This window comes from Myotis lucifugus, unplaced genomic scaffold (assembly GCF_000147115.1).
Source record: "Myotis lucifugus unplaced genomic scaffold, Myoluc2.0 scaffold_1089, whole genome shotgun sequence".
Taxonomy (NCBI): domain Eukaryota; kingdom Metazoa; phylum Chordata; class Mammalia; order Chiroptera; family Vespertilionidae; genus Myotis; species Myotis lucifugus.
This window is the reverse complement of record NW_005872137.1, coordinates 27,101-36,199: the sequence shown is the minus strand read 5'-3', so window position 1 is coordinate 36,199 and position 9,099 is coordinate 27,101. Positions and strand designations below refer to the sequence as shown.

General features: G+C 44.8%; 1 long non-coding RNA gene across 2 annotated transcripts in view; it reads left to right on the top strand.

The window, feature by feature from the left end:
- Window positions 1-9,099, top strand: part of LOC102422763 — a 9,698-nt gene extending 599 nt beyond the window's left edge. For both annotated transcript variants that reach the window (XR_330837.3, XR_330838.3), the window contains exons 2-3: window positions 6,481-6,555; window positions 8,046-9,099. This is a non-coding gene — a long non-coding RNA (uncharacterized LOC102422763). The remainder of the gene's footprint in view (window positions 1-6,480; window positions 6,556-8,045) is intronic.

The window sequence follows — 9,099 nt, the reverse complement described above, 5'->3', positions numbered from 1 at the left end:
CTCCCGGGCATTTGGTTCTTGGGGGAAGAGCGAAGGATCAGTAGAGAAAGGTGTCCGCGGCTCTGGGCCTTATCAGATTTCTCCTACACCGTCCTCACGCGTCCTGGAGCCAGTCACGCGTGCTGTTAGTACTCCGCGGCCATCAGGAGGAGCGAGCGTGTTTCTCCCACAGGGTGTAAGGTTAAAGTTTACCGGACCCTCCCATGGCGTCCAGCAGACCTTTCAACGGCCAGGTTTTAACGGGACCGGCCGAGCCCGCCGCTGCCGGGCCCCTTCACCATAGCTTGTGAAGAAAGCTCCAAGTCCAGGTTTTTCAATACGATTTTTAAGACGTTTCTTTAAAAGAATGTCCTTGAAGAATGCAGCCCGCGGGCCTCCCGCCGCCAGCTCCGCCCTTTGCCCGGGTCCCTCTAAGTCCCTCTAAGCTCATCTCTGGGACAGGGACCATGAAGCTGGAGAAACGGGTGGACCTCAGGCCGATTTCAAGGCCCCGCGCCCGCTGGGTGCAGAGCGGGTGTCAGGACACACGGAACAAAACACGGAACAAAACGGGGTGCGGTGTGGGTGCAGCCAGTGTGCAGGCCCCCAGGCCCCTCGCTAGAGACCATGGTCCTCAGACAGACTCCATCCACCTTGTTCGCTTGGAACATGTGCTTTCCCAGCGCTTCCGGCTCGGCTCTCAGTGCACCAAGGGCTGGGACTGTAGCGCAGGGTGCCGTGCCCGGTGCCGAGAGGAGGGCCAGGGCCTCGCCTCACAGCCCAGTCCACTCACTGTCCTTCTGAGGTCCCACCCCCTAAGCCAACCCCCCGGCTCGAATGATGATAAACGCAAAGTCCTAGGCATGTTTTACTCCCTTAATCCTTACAGTTCACTGCGTAGAAAGCAGACCAGAGGCTAAATAACTTGCCCAGGGTCATACAACTAGTTCAAACAGGAGGAAGAAAAGGTGATTACAGTGAATTGAAGAGGAAAAGAGATCAACAAATACTACGTCTGGACTTATATAGCACAGCAGTTCCTAAATATCTTTATTTTGCCCTGACTGGCGTGGCTCAGTGGATAGAGCATCGGCCTGTGGACTCAAGGGTCCCGGGTTCGATTCCGGTTTAAGGGCTTGTACCTTGGTTGCGGGCACATCCCCAGGAGGAGGTGTGCAGGAGGCAGCTGATCGATGTTTATCTCTCTAACCCTCTCCCTCTGTAAAAAAAAAAAAAAATCAATAAAATATATTTTAAAAAATAATATCTTTATTTTGCTGAAGATCAGACACAGTTTTCATCTTTGAGGCCCAAATGAGAAAATACAAACCTTCATTTAGTTTCCCCCTTCTTGGGGGGGGGGGGGCAGCACTATTAGAATGTCCTTTAATTTTTAAATTGCCAGCAACAGACAGTTAACTTTGTTTTTAATTATTCCAATTATATCAATTTTTCAATCACTTTAAACATCATATTAATAAAATGACTATCAAACTAGATTTTTAAAAGGCCCAACTATATATTATCTACCCAAAACACCCATTTAAATTTATAAACAGATAAAAGTGAAGAGGCAAAGAAAGATAAATTAACACTAATCAAAACAAGGCCGGAGTAGCTACATTAATTTCAGACAATGTAAACCATCAGAGCAAGGAAAATTAGGGATAAAAAGGTACATTACATAATACGGGGATCAATTCTCCAAGAACACGTAACAATCCTTAATGTGTACACACCTTGCACAGAGTGGCAAAATATGTGAGGCAAAAAGTGACAGAATTGCAAGGAGAAATCGATGAATTCACTGTTATAGAAACGTCACCACTTCCTGTCAGTAATTCACAGATCCATCAGGCATTAACTCAATAAGGACATAATTGAACTCAATACCATCAATCAACTGGATCTGACATCCCCAGAATAGTTCATTGAACATAGCAGAATATACATTCTTCTCAAACTCACATGAAACATTGGCCAAAACAGACCATATTCTGGGTCATAAACACCTTAACAAATTAAAAGAATAGAAATAAAGTATGCTCTTAGATCACAGTGAAATAAAACTAACAACAGAAAGGTAGCTGAAGAATACCAAAATGCTTGAGATTAAACACACTTCTAAATAACATTTGAGTCAAAGAAGTTTCAAGAGAAATTGAGAACTATTTTGAACTAAATGAACATGAAAATACAACTTGCCAAAACATGGAATGCAGCAAGAGCAGTGCTTAGAGGGAAATTTATAGTACTGAATGCATATAATTAAAATACGATCTCAAATCAACAATCTAAGCCCCTAGGAAACTATAAAAAGAAGAGCAAATTAAATCCAAAATAAGCAAAAAACAAAAAGCAAAAATAAATGAAGTTGAATACAGGAAATCAATAAAGAAAACCAAAAGCCAATTCTTTGAAAAGACCAATAAAATTGATAAAACTCTAGTATGGCTAATTAAGAAAAAACTAGAGAAGAAATTAATGTCAGAAATGAATGAAGGACCATCACTACTGATTCTATAGACATTAAAAGGATAATAAAGGAATAGTACTACAAACAATTCTATGCCCATACGTATGATAACCTAGAAGAAATGGATCAATTATTTGAAAGACATAATCTACATAAGTAGATCATTTGAATAGACCTATATCTAAAGAAATGGAATCAATAATTAATAATCTATGAAACAGCACCAGGCCAGATGGGTTCACTGATGAATTCTATCAAACATTTAAGACATTCTACCAACTCTACAGTGTTTTCCAGAAAATAGCAGAAAAGGGAATTTTCTAATTCTAAGAGGCCAGCATTACCCTAATTCAAAAGCCAAAGACATTACAAGAAAGGAAAACTAGACCAATATCTCGAGTGAACATAGATGCAAAGATCTTCAATAAAATATTAGTAAATGGAATCAAACACTGTATAAAAGAATTATATACCACCACCAAATAGGACTTATTTCAGTTAAGCAAAGCTGGTTTAACCTTACAAAAGCAATTAATGTAATCCACATTAATCAGTTAAAGAAGAAAAATATCAATAGATACAGAAAAAGCATTTGACAAAAACCCAACAGCCATTCATTACAAAAACTCAACAACTAGGAATAGAGATGAACTTCCTCAACTTGATAAACAACACCTACCAAAAAATGATTGCTAGCATCACACTTAGTGGTGAGAAAGTAGATGCTTTTTTGGTAAGATCAGGAACAGTGAAAGGATGTCCCCTCAGAACTCCTATTCAACATCAAACTGGAACTCCTGGCTAATGCAATCTTACCTAATAATAGACATGTAAATTGACCGTCCCTCCACTATGCTCACCAGCCAATCAGGAGACTGCAAATTAACCCAACAAAGATGGTGGTTAATTTGCATACGTAGGCACGAAGCGGTGGAGTGAAGTGTGAAGGCTGAAGGCTCTGGCTGGAGCAGCGAAGACTGAAGGCCTGGGTCCCAGGTGCCGGAGGAAAACCAGTGCCGGCAGCCAGGGGAAGGGAAGGTCTTGCATGAATCTCTTCGTGCAACGGGCCTCTAGTCTATACTAATAAAAGGGTAATATGCTAATTAGACCGGACGTCTTCCGGACAAAGCCACAGTGGTTAGGGGCGATCAGGCCAGCAGGGGAGAATGGTTAGGGGTGAACAGATTGGTGGGGCAGAGCGGTTAGGGGCGATCAGGCAGGCAGGCAGGTGAGCGGTTAGGAGCCAGCGATCCTGGATTGCGAGACAGATGTCCGACTGCCAGTTTAGGCCTGATCCACGGGATTGGGCCTAAACTGGCAGTCGGACAACCCCCGAGGGGTCCCAGATTGGAGAGGGTGCAGACCGGGCTGAGGGACCCCCCCAATGCCTCTAGTAAATAAAAAAGGGAATAAAAGGTATACATATTGGGAAGGGAAAAATAAAATTGTCATTCACAAATGACATGATTGGCCAAATGAAAAATCCCAAAGAATCAATAAAAATATCTTGGAACTCATCACCAATTATAGCATTAGCACCAGAAAAAAAAGACAAAAGAAATAATTATGTATAAATCTAACAAAATATGTACAAAATCTATATGAGGAAAACTACAAACCTCAGATGAAAGAAATCAAAGGTGTAAATAAATGAAGAGATAATCCTTGTTCATTTATAGGAAGATGAATATTGTTAAGATATTACTTCTTCCCAACTTGATTTTTCGAGTCAATGAATCCTAATCACAATCTGAGCAAGTTATTTGTGGAGCTCAACAAAAGGATCCTAAAGTTTATCTGGAAAGGCAAAATACTCAGAATAAAACAGTGTTAAAGGAGAAAAAGTCAGAGGACTTAGAGTAATCGAACAGTAGAGAAAGAACAGACCTAGATCAAGGGAACAGAGTCCAAAGCCAGAAGTAGAAGGGAACAGAGTCCAAAGCCAGAAGTAGATCCATACACAGTCAACTGATCTTGGGCAAAGGAGCAAAGGGAACTCACTGGAGAAAGGATGGTCTTTCAGCAAATGGTGCTGTAACAACTGGGAGCCACATGCAAAATAAGTCTAGGCACAGACCTTACACCTTTCACAAAAATTAAAATGGATCCTAAGCAAAAAAAATTAAAACCTCAACTACCATTATCAACACTAACAACCCAATTAAAAGTGGGCAAAAGATCTGATGATTATAATAAGGGACTCCTGTCATAAATTTGTCAAAATTCATGGGATGTACAACATGAGTGAATCTTAAACTACAGACTTTGGTTAATAATAATGTATTAATATTGGTTCAAGAACCATCCTCATCTTCCCCAGGCAGGACTTCTCATAACTATTTAAACATATTTCATGATTTTTGACAAAGGATTAAAATTAAGTATATGAAAAAATACTGTTGGCACAGACTAGTTCTTTTTATATTTATCATAGAAAAACTCAGGCCATCTTTTGCTCATGTTAGGGCAAAGTCTAGTCTTGCTCAATTTGTTTCAACCTGATTTGCTTATCAAAAATATTCTTTATCTCCCTGGCTTATAAGCATTTTTTATCCTCCCAGTTTCTCTTCTCACGAAAGAGAAACAAGGTACAACATTGTATTTAAATGACAAGCACTTTTAAGTCCAAGTGATTCTCTTTATATAAGTCTTATTTTCATTAAGCTGATTCCTTAAAGAGAGGCTCTTAAGAAATGCATACCTTGCCCTAGCTGGTTTGGCTCAGTGGATAGAGCGTCAGCCTGTGGACTGAAGGGTCCCAGGTTCAATTCCAGCCAAGGGCACATGCCCGGGTTGCAGACTTGATCCCCCCCAGTAGGGGGCATGCAGGAGGCAGCCAATCAGTGATTCTCATCATTGATGTTTCTATCTCCCTACCTCTCTCCCTTCCTCTCTGAAATAAAAAAAAATTTCAAGTTACAGTTAAAAAAAAAAAAGAAAAAAATGCATATCTTGCCTTAACTGGTTTGGCTCAGTAGATAGAGCATCGGCCTGCGGACTGAAGAGTCCCGGGTTCGATTCCAGTCAAGAGCACATGCCCAGGTTGTGGGCTCGATGCCCAGGTTGGAGGTGTGCAGGAGGCAACCAATCAATGATTCTCTCTCATTATTGACGTTTCTATCTCTCTCTCTCTCCCTCTCCCTTCCTCTCTGAAATCAATAAAAATCTATATATATAAAAGGCTAATGTGCAGTGTCCCCACAGGAATTCAACTGGGAGATAGGGAGTTCAATCGCTTGCTATGATGTGCACTGACCACCAGGGGGAGGCACGGAACGAAGGAAAGCCCCAGCCCCAGCTGGCAGCTGGAAGGCCCCAATAGGCCCTGATAGCTGGCCAAGCCTACCTAGGAACCCTCTAGTATATGTATATTTAAAAAATGCATATTTTTCTTCATCAAACAGGAGACTTTAGTCTGTTTTCACAGGAGCCTTTTAGCACTTCACACAGTGCCTGGCCCATAGTCAGTGAGCACAGGGAGGCATACCTCAGACATACTGTGGTTAGGTTCCAGACTACCATCATAAAACAAGTCATAGTCTTTTGCTGGTGGAGGGTCATCCTCTCAATTTGTACAAAAACAACATTTGTGAAGTGCAATAGAATGAGGTATGCCTGTCCTGTACTGGGAACTTGTTATGGAGTATGATGCTGTCACTATTATTACATGAATTTGACATCTGAGTGGCATGACTTAAAGTATCTTTTTGGGTTTAGGAAACAAGTGATTAAAATGCAAATTGAAATTTTAATTCAGTGCTTTCTATGAAATAGACAGAAACCACTGTCATGACTTGATGTTTGAAATTCTTTCATTTAAGTATAAAATATCCGTATTTACTTTTATAACTTTTCTTTCTTAAAAATTTTTTTTAATTTGATTTTTTTAGAAATAGATGGGGGAGAAGGAAAGAGAAACATGTAAAGTCAGTCCCAACTCAATTCCCGAATACAACGCATGCTAGAGCATGTTTCCTGAGACCCTTCTCCAAATCCTAGCGTAACTTCTCTTTCTGACCTTCTAGATTGGACTGGGCCAAAATACTCCAGACCCTCAGATTGCAGTATGCTCCCAGTCCCCAAGAGAAAAGAAGATCAAGGTGAGGAAATACATTTACCGTGGGTTTTGGAGCCACTAACACAAGGTGAAAAGGGCCTGGTGCTCTGCCTGGCGTGTGGGTTCACTGAGCCCCTCTGCTGGCTGGACAGCCCGGCCACCGTCCACGGCCTGTGTCCTCCCTGGGCTGGCGAGGAGGGACCGTGACATAAAGCAGGTTGCTACCACAAACGATGCTAAGTGCCATGGGCGGGGGTGCTGTATCTGAATGAGTGTGCGGAAGGCCTGAGGAAGTGGCAGGTCAGCTGAGACCTAGAGGTGACGCGCGTGTGCCAGTCAGGGCTGCCACCTCGGGTGTGACTCTGAAGGGAGGAAGGTGAAAGGACTCAGATGGGGAAGAGCATGGCTCTTGGGGAACAGGAAGTCCGTGTGGCTGCGGCAGGGGAGCGAGCAGTCGACTGAGAGGCGATCAGAAACCAGGTTAGGACGCCACTGGGACGTCGAGGCAGGAAAGCGACGGGCTCAGATCTGTAGAATGCAAAGGCCACTGCCACTGTGTGACGCGGCTGGGGGCAGAGGGAGAGAATTGAGGATTCGGGGAAGCCAGTGAGGCTACTACTCCAGGGTGGGGGTGTTTTGAGGTTAGAAGTGACAGGACTGAGAAGGGCAGACTGAAGACAACACTGTAGGGAGAGTCAAGTATAGAGTATGTGGGCCTGAGGCTGAGGCAGGCACAGGCAGCCTTGTCCACTCCTCTTCCCCACCGAGCCTGACCCATGAGGTCACCTGGTTCATGCTGAGACTGTCGCTGTCCAAGCAGCCCTAACTGTGACGGCTCTACCTTACGTGACAATTTCTCCGCTCGACTTTCCTGCGTTACCTTTGAAAGACAGAACCAGCAACGCAGGTGGAGGGGATGGCCATGCAGTAGGAAGAGAATGAGGGTTGGTCAGTCACTTGGGGACGCTCAGCGAATCGCTGGGATAGTGTACGGACCCAAGCTGGCCTCCCTCACATGGTCACCCCCAGAGAAAGAAGCTGAGAGGTCAGGGTGACAGGACAGGTGGGAGCACCGGATCTGTCCGGGCGCAGTCACCCAGGACATAGATGCGAGCAGTCTCGAAGAAGGGGTGGGGACAGAAGCCCAGCCGAAGAGGATTGAGAGGAAAATAGACAGCAAAGTAGAGGGGGTCGTAGGTAAGTGCTTCAAGTTACGCTGTGGAGGGGAGCAAAGAAGGCAGTGGAGGCCGGAGAGGAGGTGCAGGAAAGAAGGTTCCTCTTCTGTTCAAAGGCGACGCATATCTTCATGCTGATGGGGTGACCAGTAGCGGGACGTTTTGCTGAAGCAGGAAGGGAATTTGCACATGGAAGTTCTTGAGGCTCAGTGAGCACGGGTGGAAGACTGGCTTTTGATCTAGGGAGGGGCAGTGTTTCCGTTGGAAAGGCAGGAGGACGGAGTGGGGAGGCACTTGGTGGTGGCTGTGACCGGGGGAGGGGTGCTCCTGAGTGACTGCTTCTGTTTCCTCGAGGAAGTCTAAGGCCAAGGCTTCAACGAGGAGGGATCCTGCGGAGGGGAGTGAAGAGGAGGACGGGGTGCACAGTGAAGAGACTAAGTGAGCATGGGGTGGGCGTGCCAGGCAGGGCTGGCTGCCACCTGAGATCCGTGCCAGGGACCATGACAAAGAGCAGCCGACTTAGACAGTTCTGATAGGTCCCTCTGACAAGCGGCTGGGTGACGTCCATCCTACAGAAGTGAGGAAACAGTCCACGCGTTTCAGCAGGAGAATAAAACACTCCGTAAACATACACTGTCTTTTGACTTGTGGTTTGCCAAGCAGAGGAGCACTGCTGTCAACAACATCAAGAAATGCTGGAAGATGCTTGGGAATACTTTATGCTTCCAAAAAGGGACTTTGACAGAAAGGAAGAGGGAAAGAGAATACAAAGTGAAAAGACAGGTGATGATCAAAGATGGGACTATCTAGTGTCTGAGAAGGAGCTGGACCAGATAAAGAAACACATCCACCGAGCAGAGCGAGCTAGAGGCCTCCGAGACCACAAGTATCGGCAGCCTCCTCAGAAAAGTCCACGTGAGATACTTCCCCCCAAAACATTCACCCAGGAGCATGAAAAGACGGAAAACATGCAGAGAAGACCCAGAGCTAGAACCAAACAGCACCAGGCGGCGTGGCTGCAGGAGCAGATGCAGAGACATCGAGAGCGCATGATCCGAGGGCGAGAACTCGCCGAGCAGAGAAAGCACAAACGAGATGCTCAGAAACTCGCCGGCCAGGCTCCTCCTCTCCTAAAACCTCAGGTGAGGAAAGAGGAAGTGAAGGAATTTGAGCAGATCACAGCCTATCCCCTCGTACAGCCTCGCTGGGAGGCACCCATAGAAGTGACTGTTCTGAGGGAAAAGTCCAGAGAGAGCAACGTTAAAAAACCCCTCCGAAGACAGCTCTTGAGGATACCACCGTTTTTGAGAAGTCAACTAGAAAAGAAAATAAAAACTTTCTAGGTTACTGTATTTCTTGTTTAGGCCAGCAGACTTTCATAGCTGTTAGTGCAATAAAATCCCATATCCTAA